The sequence below is a fragment of the Dermochelys coriacea genome, chromosome 26 (assembly GCF_009764565.3).
Source record: "Dermochelys coriacea isolate rDerCor1 chromosome 26, rDerCor1.pri.v4, whole genome shotgun sequence".
Classification (NCBI taxonomy): Eukaryota; Metazoa; Chordata; order Testudines; family Dermochelyidae; genus Dermochelys; species Dermochelys coriacea.
In genome coordinates, this window is record NC_050093.1 from 3607747 (window position 1) to 3620202 (window position 12456).

A 12456-nucleotide genomic window follows, 5' to 3' on the forward strand; every position below is an offset into this window, starting at 1 on the left:
ACGAGGAAACCACATGGACCCAGTTAGGTTCCAAATAACCACGTTTACAAGATATATATAAATCTACAAGAATCCAGCTACATATACACACTGTAATAGAAGACAGGGAGGCAAACTAGGGGGTTCCCAAACTACTTACATGTTCTATCCAGTTCCTATACATTACAACAAAAACTTTTTGTGGCTTAAAATATTTAAAATCATATTAAATACCGTGGATTACTACAAAAAATATGAAACCTAATTAAGTACCTATGACAGACAGATAAGCAGCTACCAGATGTGTGTACTGTCTGCTTATTTGAACAGCTAGACACGTGTATTGAAGATTTAATATTTATATATATTCTCCATCACATGCAAAAAAAATCACTTTGGTCTTGATTAGGTGGTGGTGTAATATACCTCTATAATACACACAGTACCGCTCTGATGAGATTAGCTGAAATAACAAACAGTTGATTATGCATCACAAAGATAAGGCCAAACAAAGAAGGGATCCTGCAGGTCAATAAAACTAATGGAACACAGCACACTACAATGTTAAACACATTCTTTGCTCCTATGGTCAAAGAAATAAAGATTTTGCTCAATGAAATAGTAATAAGATGAAACAAACAAACAAACATGGAGATGACCCAAAACTTGATAAACTGGATATTGACCAGGTATTTTCTAGCTCAAGATTGGTTTGACAGCAACCACAAAATGGAACATCATGGCTATCACAGATCAGACAGTCAGAAGGAATTACCATCAATGAACCAGAGAGGATGTGATAATTTATCCTATTTGCTGACTCTATCACTAGGAGCCAGAATCCATTAGTCATATTGATTCCGGATGTTCCACCTTAGCTGATACAGAGCTGCAAACAATGACAGAATCAAGCTGTCCACATACTTCATTGTTTTACTTTGAAAGTAAATGAGTTTGTCACTGAAACACAGTTGCACCAACGTTCACTATATCCTTCAGAACCAGAGAGATAAAAGATCCTTTGGTAAGAATATACTAACACAGACTATATCCCCAATACTTTGGATACTGAAGTCTCACCAAGTTGCTTTATGTAGTGAAAATAATAGATATGAACATTATATCATTTAAGGGCAAGACTGCAATGCGTTGAGCATTTCAGTACACTATGCATTTTGCAAGATGTTGGGTTGGATATGCATTTAGAAACTAAGGGCCCAGTTCACCATTACCTGTACCTTGAATAGTCATTGAGGATGCAATTTTCAAAGAAGCCTAAGGTAATCTGACACTCAGGTGTGCCAAAATCTCTTAGACACCTTTGGAAATTCCAGCTTCATACACTGTTATAGAGTGGGAGAGAAATATTACGATATTGATCTGGTAGCATCTAAAATTCACTTTGCACTTGGTGTAAATTTTTAAAAAACAGATGCAGGGGAACAGCAAATCCCAAACTAAGGCCCCAATCCTGAAGCCTGTCCCATGCAGATACTTTCTTGATCCCTAAAGACTCCTATTGAAGCCAATGGGGCTTTCCACAAGCACCTGGATCCAACTGAAGAAACACGAGCACAATATTCTAAGTGAACGTTATTTACGCTTAAGGGGGGAAATGTCAAAGAGAACATAGGAGAGATACAAAATGCAAATATTCAGCACACACAAGAGAGAAGTTTGCCAAGTGCAAAGAAAAGGGAAACAATACAAGGTTTTTGGTTTTTTTTCTTTTTAAAGAAGAGGTGTTTCAAGAAATGCAACAAGAGAGTATGAAGTACAGAGAATATCATCTAGAGAAGGAGCCAAAGTAAAGGGGAACTGAGGAGACAGACTATATCAAGGAAATTCACTTGAGTGGATGCATGTGAAAGAAAACAAAAACGGTTTTATTATATGTTTTTCTCTACAGAAACAGGGCACTTCAGCAAGAATATATAAATTACATGAATAGAAAGATGGAGGCAGGGAAAGAGGGTAGATCTTTACTACTTGTCATCTGAACCATATGGCAATTCTGGCTTCAGTGTAATACAATTTAAGAAATATGAACAAAAGGTTGGTTTTTTATTAATTAGTATTATTTTACACACAGCTACAGTACAGATCCTTTAATGAGCTGAAAGTCGCTGATAAATATACGCATCTCAGCAGAGTTTAAGTTCAGGGGAAAATAAAAATAGCCATGCTGGGAGAAGGGTATCTACAGACATTCCTTTGCAATGACTACATGCCTCTAGCTTTCATCCAGATCATACCACTCGATCCATTGTCTACAGTCAAGCTCTACGATATAACCGCATTTGCTCCAACCCCTCAGACAGAGACAAACACCTACAAGATCTCTATCATGCATTCCTACAACTACAATACCCACCTGCTGAAGTGAAGAAACAGATTGACAGAGCCAGAAGAGTACCCAGAAGTCACCTACTACAGGACAGGCCCAACAAAGAAAATAACAGAACGCCACTAGCCATCACCTTCAGCCCCCAGCTAAAACCTCTCCAACGCATCATCAAGGATCTACAACCTATCCTGAAGGACGACCCATCACTCTCACAGATCTTGGGAGACAGGCCAGTCCTTGCTTACAGACAGCCCCACAACCTGAAGCAAATACTCACCAGCAACCACACACCACACAACAGAACCACTAATCCAGGAACCTATCCTTGCAACAAAGCCCGTTGCCAACTCTGTCCGCATATCTATTCAGGGAATACCATCATAGGGCCTAATCACATCAGCCACACTATCAGAGGCTCGTTCACCTGCGCATCTACCAATGTGATATATGCCATCATGTGCCAGCAATGCCCCTCTGCCATGTACATTGGCCAAACTGGACAGTCTCTACGTAAAAGAATGAATGGACACAAATCAGACGTCAAGAATTATAACATTCAAAAACCAGTTGGAGAACACTTCAATCTCTCTGGTCACTCGATTACAGACCTAAGAGTGGCTATCCTACAACAAAAAAGCTTCAAAAACAGACTCCAGCGAGAGACTGCTGAATTGGAATTAATTTGCAAACTGGATACAATTAACTTAGGCTTGAACAGAGACTGGGAATGGATGAGTCATTACACAAAGTAAAACTATTTCCCCATGGTATTTCTCCCTCCCACCCCACCCACCACTGTTCCTCTGATATTCTTGTTAACTGCTGGAATTAGCCTACCTTGCTTGTCACCATGAAAGGTTTTCCTCCTTCCCCCCCCCCCCCGCTGCTGGTGATGGCTTATCTTAAGTGATCACTCTCCTTACAGTGTGTATGATAAACCCATTGTTTCATGTTCTCTGTGCGTGTGTATAAATCTCTCCTTTGTTTTTTCCACCAAATGCATCCGATGAAGTGAGCTGTAGCTCACGAAAGCTTATGCTCTAATAAATTTGTTAGTCTCTAAGGTGCCACAAGTACTCCTTTTCTTTTTGCGAATACAGACTAACACAGCTGCTACTCTGAAACCTGTCTTTGGTTACAGTGTTCATGATACTGCATATACTGGAATGTCTGAGCACCAGATAAGTACAGGTTACTAAGAGAATAGGCGCTACACATAATCACTTTTAAAACAAGTACACTGCAAAAACTTCCGTTGATAAGCCATTTTCACCACAACTGGAATGATTGGGGGGGCATGAGGGGGAGTCCTAGAGTTTGGGAAAAGACAAGCAGAAGACTGCAATGAAATACATTGAGGATCACAACATCTTTTGGACCCTTATCAAATTATGATGAATTGCTGTGACTGATATGAATAAATGTGGTAACCATGAGTTTGAACTTGCTAGAGGATTCTGACAGCAGGATTCTCTTAGCATTATATATATGGTGTGGAAAATTAATGGAAATGTAAAAACTGCACCTGAATGGTTAATAAAGGCTCAATCTGCATATATGTTTCAACATCAAACTTTGGAATATATCAGCCAGGGGCACCAGCTCACAAAGTAAAGAAAATGTAAAAACATGCAATCAGTGGGCTTGGTACAGGCCGACCTGGGTCAAAATGACCATTGTGGATGGCATCACACTAAGAGCTTAAGTGAATGATTGGTGAGAGGGTAAATGGTGATTGAGTTTTGGTCTGTCTGCTTTGCAGTCCCTTCTAAAATATTAGAGAAAATCAGTAATGAACACCCACCGGGCATATTTCTGGGACATGTGACTCTTTTGGCTAAGTTAGTTCCCCAATTAACATCTAAAGACGCTCTGAGACAGAGGGCTCGGGGCAACCTAAGACTTGCTTCAAGGGACCTCTGTGAGATTCTAGAATCAGAATGGCTCAGGGTGACCTAAACCCTGCTTTGGGGGACCCTTGACAGACCAAGTATCTGAGAGGGGAAGGAGAGAATAAGTCTCCATCTAGGATTGGTAGATAGACCTGCTTTGTTTGCCAATCAGGATACTGTGTAAAGCCAACATAGTTACTGAGGGTTTATGCTTGGGGAGCTGAGGCTTATTGGAAAAGATATATACTGTGTAACCTTAATTGCTTGTGTGATTCCTTCTCAAATAAATTATTATGCATTAATCATACTGTACCCGAGTTTTTCACTGGTACTGGTAACAATCTGCCCAGCAGTGGGCCATTGAAGAGCCATTTTAACACCATCCAGATCTAATGTACCTGTGCAGTGCTAGATACTATGGTTGTAAAGTGTTATGGAAAACCCTAAGATAGATATATGTGGGAACATGTCGTTTGTCTAAGCATCATGTCTGAAATATTCTCCAGAGCTACTTATTTGAACATTTGCAAGATCAACTCAGCCCTCTCTCCTTCTTCAATAAATAAAAGAATTCTAATGTCCATGTTGAGCTGACCAGATCTATTGATAAAGATTCTCAAAGCTCTTCAAGAGTAGGCGTTTGCTCATGCAATCCTGGCTAAAACATTCTCTTCTCTACACCCTATGCTGTTGTGCAGTGGGCTGAGTGTTCATAAGTACCCAATGTCATAATGTACAATTCTTTTTTTTTTAAATGAGCAAGATTTTATTTACAAAATAATTATTAAATCTTGTGCTCTGATACAGAACATGGATGGAATGCTGGAGACTTGAGTATACATTTTACAGTATCAAATATGACACTTACAAATAAAATACCTTCTAAATAAAGCCTAGCTATAGCTATACAGTAGAACCTTAGGGTTATGAACACCTCGGGAATGGAGGTTGTTCGTAATTCTGAAATGTTCGTAATGCTGAACAAAATGTTATGGTTGTTTCAAAAGTTTACAACTAAACATTGACTTAATACAGCTTTGAAACTTTACGATGAAGAAAAAAATGCTGCTTTTAACCATCTTGATTTAAATGAAACAAACAATAACAGTTTTCTTATCTTGTCAAATCTTTTTTATTAAACTTTCCATTTTATTTTAGTAGTTTACATTTAACACAGTCCTGCAGTATACTTGCTTTCTTTTTTTTTTTTTTTGGTCTGCTGCTGGTGCCTGATTGTGCACTTCTGGTTCCAAATCAGGTGTGTGGTTGACCGGTCAGTTTGTAACTCTGGTGTTTGCAACTCTAAGATTCTACTGTAATATCATCTGGAGCATTAATAACATAGCACCTCTCTGTTTGGGTTGTCAGTGGGGATGGAACCCAGAACACTCTCAAAGCACAGGTCTTTACAACATTCATTAGCTGCGAGCAGTAGCAGGCAAGTAGTCTCTATGGGTCAACTACAGAATGGGACAACAGCATTTTGTCAGTCCCTCTCTCTCTCTCTCGCGCTTTTTTTTTTTTTTTAGGAAACTGAATTTGGGTGTATATATGTGAACGTGTGAATGTATATATTTAGGCATACTTCAGCAAGTGAAGAAAGGTGCAACTGATCTGTAAAATGGCACATGCTTCTTTATGCCTACAGTGATGCTGAGTTGTTCAATATTGTTCAAATACAGAATGGTGGAATAACTGGCTTGGCAGCTGCGCTGCTGAGAAGGATCTGGGAATTGTGGCGGTCACAACTTCAAGGTGAGTCAGCAATGAGGATGCTGTTTCAAAAAAAAAGCAAATGCAATTTTAGGTTGCATTAACAGAGGCATAGTATGCAAGTCATGTGAAGTGACAGTACCACTCTACTCAGCACTGGTTAGGCTTCAGCTGCAATAGTATGTCCAGTTTTGGTTACCATCATATAGAAAGGATGTAGAGAAACTGGAAAGGATCCAGAGGTGAGCGATAAAGATGATCAAAGTGATGGAACACAAGTCATAGGAGCAGAGGCTGAAGGAAATGGCTTTGTTTAATTTGGAAAAAGAGGAGCCTGAAGGGGGTATGATAGTGGTCTTCAAATACTTGAAAGGCTGCCATTAAAAAAGATGGAGAAAAGTTGTTCTCGCTTGCCACAGAGGGCAGGACAAGAGGCAATGGGTTCAAACTACAGCATAGTAGATTTAAATTAAATTTCAGGAAAAACTTCATAACCGTAAGAACAGTAGGACAATGGAACAGATTGACTGGGGAGGTTGTGGAATCTGCTTCATGGGAGGTTTTCAAAAGGAGCTGGATAGCCATTTTTTTTGGATGGTTTAAACACAACAAATCCTGCATCTTGGCAGGGGATTAGACTAGATGACAGCTGCTGTCCCTTCTAACTCAGAGTCTATGATTCTATGAATACATTAAACCTGGAATTTGTTTTCCTTCTCACTATTAATAGTCTACAAGCAAGATTTTAAGAGGCATCTTATTAATGGAGTTAGGGTAACCAATCATCAAGAAAAACTTCTTTGCTTCCATGCATTAGGCATATATCTGGTAGTCATCACCAGCATGAATGTACATGCTTGTAGTGGTGCACTTTTTCTATATCATGTAATGGATAAACATCATCAGGCATCTAATTTGAAAAAATTATAAAAGTCACAAAAAGGGACATAACCCGAAGACAGTCTAATTTTGACCAAAATGGACAGAAAGCTTCTAAATACAATTGATAATGCAACTATGTACTCAAAATAGTGCTGTTTTGGAAAGTTTGAGAAATATTTAGCCTCAGGTATGATATATTATGCATTCTCCTGTCTTTTTTTGGGTTTGCTTAAAGCAAAAGTCTGTAGTCACATGACAATATGAGCTTGTTTGTACCATATATGGTATATCAAATATATACCATATATATATATGGTATATATTTGTAAAATGGACTGATTTGAGAAATATGTGTCTGCTACTCTATGAACATTGGCTATTGTCCTGCACCAGCAACTGACATAAATACAGCGTGCAGCATGATGAAATATTTTAAGGAACATCTTTAAAATATTTTAACCAACATCTACACTGCTTCAGTCATCAGCCATGCTGTAAGAGGGAAAGCATATAACTGGGATGTTATAGTCCACAAACTTGTGAATGAGGAAATGAATTGCGTGAAATGGGTGGCACTTGGTGATTCCATGAACAATTACATTCTCCTAGAAGATCAGAAGAAACATCTGGGAGAAAGCTCCAGTGTGCACTGAAGCATTTGAAGATGTGGAGAAGGTACACAGAGAAAAGAGCAGAAGCACGGATTGATCTGGTAGACTTAATGAACAGTACCTAATTGCTCTGCCAGCTCTGGGACACTTACATTACCTAAGGAAAAAACAACAACTATTCATATACTTTTCTGTTCTGGGAAAACTATATAAAGATTTCTCCCAACTACTGATGGATTTCAAAGCAGCAAAGAGAGACAACAACAAGTCCATGGAGCTTTTGACATTTGCAGAGATGATTCCACTTACCTTCTAGTGGGGTCATGTGAATTATGCTAGATGGGGTTGTATAAACTATAACAGAATCCAGATTTCTGGAGGAGGAGAAGCCATATATACCCTACTTGATAATTAGCATACCCTAGTGTATGGCACGACCCGACCATCGAGCAATCTCTCAACAAGGACTGCATCAGGATCTGTACATGAGCAGTCTAACCTACTGGGCGAAACCCAGAGAACAGTCCTGGTCAGGAGTCACACCCATGGTCACAGCTAGAGTCAGTCAGAGGTAGAAGCCATGCCAGGGTCAACCCAGAGTCGGAGCCAGAAGTCATGCCAACCGTCAGGTTGAAGGAGCAGGAACAAGGCAAGGTAATGGAAACAAGGAGTGTGAACCAGGCAAGGAGGTATGAGCTTGATCTTAGGAGTCTAGTCAGTGACAGACCTTGCAACTAGTGCCTCGGACAAGGGGTGTGGCAGGAAGAGAAAGCTTTATCTTAGAAAGTGACCAAACAGCAGCTGACTGCTAGTCAGTTAATCTTGCTGAGTCAGAGGATATAGCCTCTTTCTGTGGGGTATCATCTGCAGTTTCCCTCTCTGACCTTGTAACATGGCGGTGCAAAGAGTCAAGCTCCTCTTCAGCAACTCTCGGATTAAGAGCTATGGTGCCTGACAGACTGTGGGAAGCATCAGCATCTTTGCACAAAGATAAGGCTCTGACCGAGTACTACATTTTAAGGCAGCTGTAACAGCTATGACAAAACAAATGTAATCTCAGCAACAGATCTCCACAAAGAAGCTACCACCAAGGACATGGCTGCAGACAAAACTTCTGTCCAATACAGTATAAAAGTTGTGACTGAAAAAAAATACCAAATCCTTTTAGCATTAAACCTGGAACAATCCCAGACAACAGAGAGCCACTTGTGAACATTGCAACGTCGACTGTGGCCCCACTTGAAACTGCAGAAAGTTTGTGCATGATAAGACAGAATGACACACAAGAAATGAAGCAGCATGTAACCAGATTCCATAAACAGCATAAGCTCAAATAATTTAGTAATTTTAACAATACTATCAAACCCAAACAAAAAGAAGCAGACAGCACAAGTAATAACTATTAACTGTCAGATAGTCAGCAAGCTGACAGTTATTACCCAGTCCAGAGACATTGCTATCCAGGGTTTGATGAAGCATGTGCTGGTACCAGTCCCACTTTTCCTCTTCAACTTGGATGACTCTCTAAGACAGACCCAAAAGAGCAACACACTGTCTTGTCTGGAGAAAAATCTGTCAGTGATTGAGCTACCAGCATCCGATGAGCCAACATTAGCTATTATTGACCTCATGATGCTTCTGCAGATGGCGTGCACTGACATTGCCAAGTGGAAAAATTTTGGGGAGCTGTATGATCAGCTGCTGAACATTATACTTGGACTACAATGTCAATATACTCTTTTGTTGGTGACAATTATGCAAATGACGAATCAATCAAAACAGCGAGAGAACCTTCCTGGAGAATGTCCAAATGAAAGAAGTTTGGAACCCCACTGCAATAACACTATTATCAAAGCAATGCTTGAAGATGATACCAGTTTCCAAAGTTAGATTTTAGTCTTTGAATTTTTCTCCTCACTAATTGGATCGTAAAGGGCGAACGGAGATTGTCACCTGGTTGAAGTGCACCTTGCTGGTGGGTTTCATGACATTGCCCTAGCAGTGAAAGAAGTGCCTGGCAACTATTCTGCAATACCAGATCTTGAGGCAGATCATGAGGAAACTGATTTGCCCATGTTCTTGTAAGTCGCTCATGCAAAGCAAACACTCAGAGTAAACCGGGCACTAATATGGAACTTGGGCACAAAGATACAATCTCTGAATCCAAGATATTGTCCTATTCTTGGGATAGATGGCGAGATTGATTCCCAGACATAGAGTGGCTGGGGAGCTGAGAACAGACATGTGCTTTATACTGCCAAACATTCATGCTGTCAATGGACGTGACTGTACTTCAGCTTTCAGTGGCATGGGGAAAAAAGAGATGGCTGAAGACAGCAGCAGAGTGCCCACTGAAATGAATGGAAAAAGAGTTTAGAGCTCTTCTCCCCACCCCCAAGGAGCAGGAGTGTGGGGGAAATGGGATTTCCAGAATGCTTCTCTCACACCCCCATTTGAACACCCCAGCCCGCAGTGTCAGGGCTCTGTGTCTAAGGCAGACATTGAGACTGCCTGTCCACAATTTCCCACACTGGTGCTGGGTGCAAGGCTGTGGCCAGTGCTGAGGGGTCTCTGTTCTGCATTCCCCACCCTGATCTCAGTGCTTGCGGCATTCACAAAGCATGCCCATTCTCAGCTCTATCATTTAACAGACAACTTGCCAAGGTTACGGCAGCTGCGGATTCAAATCCCGCCTCTGCTCTTGATGAAGGACTTTGAACGGGCATCTCCTACAGCCAGGGTGTGTGTTCTAGTCTGTGGTGTATAATAAGGGAGAGTCTGTGATGTAGGGGGACACTGCTTCAATTTTCCCCTCTGTCTGAGGCAAAGGAATTTGAAGAGGGATCTCCTATCGCCCACCGAGGGCCCTAATGATTGAAATATGGGAGATAGCAATGAAGGGAGCTCCTTCAGTCTTGCCTGTTAAAGTTGTTCCACTTGAATTAATTATTATTTGGGCCACATCCCAACTGAGTACCCTAATCCTGTTATGAAGGAGACCTGCTCTTTCTTTCAGCACACCCATCTGAGAGGTGGCAGATCCCTGTTCAAATCCCTTTTCCTCAAGAGGTAGAGAGTGGAAACTGATCCATGCTGTCCCATAACCTGGCTGAGTACCCTAACCTTGAGCTGAACATTATTTCCTCCCAGACCGCTTTGATTGGAGTTAGGTGGCCTCTGAGCCTGCCTACCAGATTGAGCCCGCCTACCAGATTGAGCCCAACAGGGAAGATGGGCAGAGCAATGCCTCTTTGTCCTCAATTGGAGAACCATGCAGGGGCTTAGTCATGAGCTTGGCCTCTGGTGCCTAGAATGAGGTAGCAGGACACATGCTCAGGGTAGAAAGAGGAGGTTACTCACCTGTGCAGTAACTGACATTCTTTGAGATGAGTGTCCCTGTGGGTGCTCCACTCCAGGTGTTGGTGCGCCCCAGTGCCTTCGCTCGGAGATTTTTACAGCAGTACTCGCACAAGCTGTGCATGTGCGGTACCCACCTCAAGCGCTGAATGTACCTCAATAATCCGCATGCACAGCCTGGGCTCCTCAGTTCCTTCTCGACAACAGAGACCGCTCCAAACTCCGAAGAAGAGGGGAGGAAGGTGGGTAATGGAGCACCCATAGGGACACTCATCTCAAAGAATATCAGTTACTGCACAGGTGAGTAACTTCCTCTTCGAGAGAGAGATGTCCCTGTGGGTGCTCCATTCCAGGTGACTGAAAAGCATTATCTCTTCAGGACTTAGCGACTTTGGATCTGGTAAGAAAGCTTTAGACAGCACAGCTCAGCCCATTCAAATGTCGGTCAGGGGTCCCTGAGTAAGGGCATAAAGTTTAGCAAAGATATGCTCCGAAGCCCAGGTGGCGGCTTTGCAAATATCTGTGAGGGGATTTTTACATAAGAATGCCACAGATGTTGACACAGATCTGGTGGAGTGTGCTCTAACAGAAGCTGGAGGATTCATCTTCTTTAGTTGGTAGCACAGACAGATGCAGTCTGCTATCCAACTGGATATTTCCTGGATAGAGATGGATTTGCCTCTGGATTGTTCTGTGATTGAAATGAAAAGTTTAGGGGAAGTCCTAAAGGGCTTAATCCTACCCAAATAAAAGGACAACACTCTGCAGGTCGAGTGTCTGCATTGGTACTTCGAATGTATTCACATGTGATTTAGGAAAGAAGGTTGGTAGATAGACAGGTGCAGCTCTTAACACCTGGTGACCCAGGCATAGTATAAATTGTCTGTCTGACAGAGAAAAAACTGGGAAGAATTTTTTTTCTAAAGAGAAGAAGGGGAAAATAAAACTTATTTGACTAAAAAAAACCCTAGATAAACTGTATAAAACAACTATCTAAAGCAAGAAATAATTGAGCAAGACTGCTGAGCTCTGTCTTGGGCCAGGGACGGTAGAGAAGGAACTGAGGAGCGTGTTATTTTGGCACATGAGGCAGGCACCGCGTGTGCATGGCCTGTGCGAGTACTGCTGGAAAAATCTCCGAGTGAAGGCGCAGGAGAGCATCAACAGCTGGAGTGGAGCACCAACAGGGACATCTCTCGAAGAAGAAGAAGAACATAGGCAGCTAGGCAACGTTTAGAGCAAAAACTTAGATGCCAAGTGAGTTTAGGGTGGCAGCTGAGCAGGGGGGTTGCAAATCCTAGTGTTGACTAAATCTGGGATTTAGGTATCTAGGGCCTTTTGTGTGCCTATGTTGCGGACTGAATGTACCTGTTCTCAGCTCCCCTGAATTCTGCATTGTGGGCCTGTGGCCCATACTGAGCACATTCATTCTCAGCTCAGTGATGATTGTCCCTTCAACTAAAAATCTGCTGGATTTCCCTGGGTAGTTGGTCCTATTATAAAAACAGGTTAGGGGACAAGGGAGGATCTTGTTATCAAATGGCCCCCCAAATTGTACCCCAACTGGTATTTTGGGGCTTCAGCTGGCATACCAGTTCTCAAAGCATCCTGGCTCTGCCTTTGCTTTTTAGACCACTTAAAAATTAAAACACAGGTTATTTGCCCAGAGGGGAAG

At 41.7% G+C, this 12456-nt stretch overlaps 1 protein-coding gene across 7 annotated transcripts in view; it reads right to left on the minus strand.

Moving 5' to 3' along the window:
• Positions 1-12456, minus strand: part of UNC5D (unc-5 netrin receptor D) — a 441192-nt gene that overhangs the window by 114022 nt on the left and 314714 nt on the right. The gene's annotated exons all lie outside the window — the stretch shown is intronic.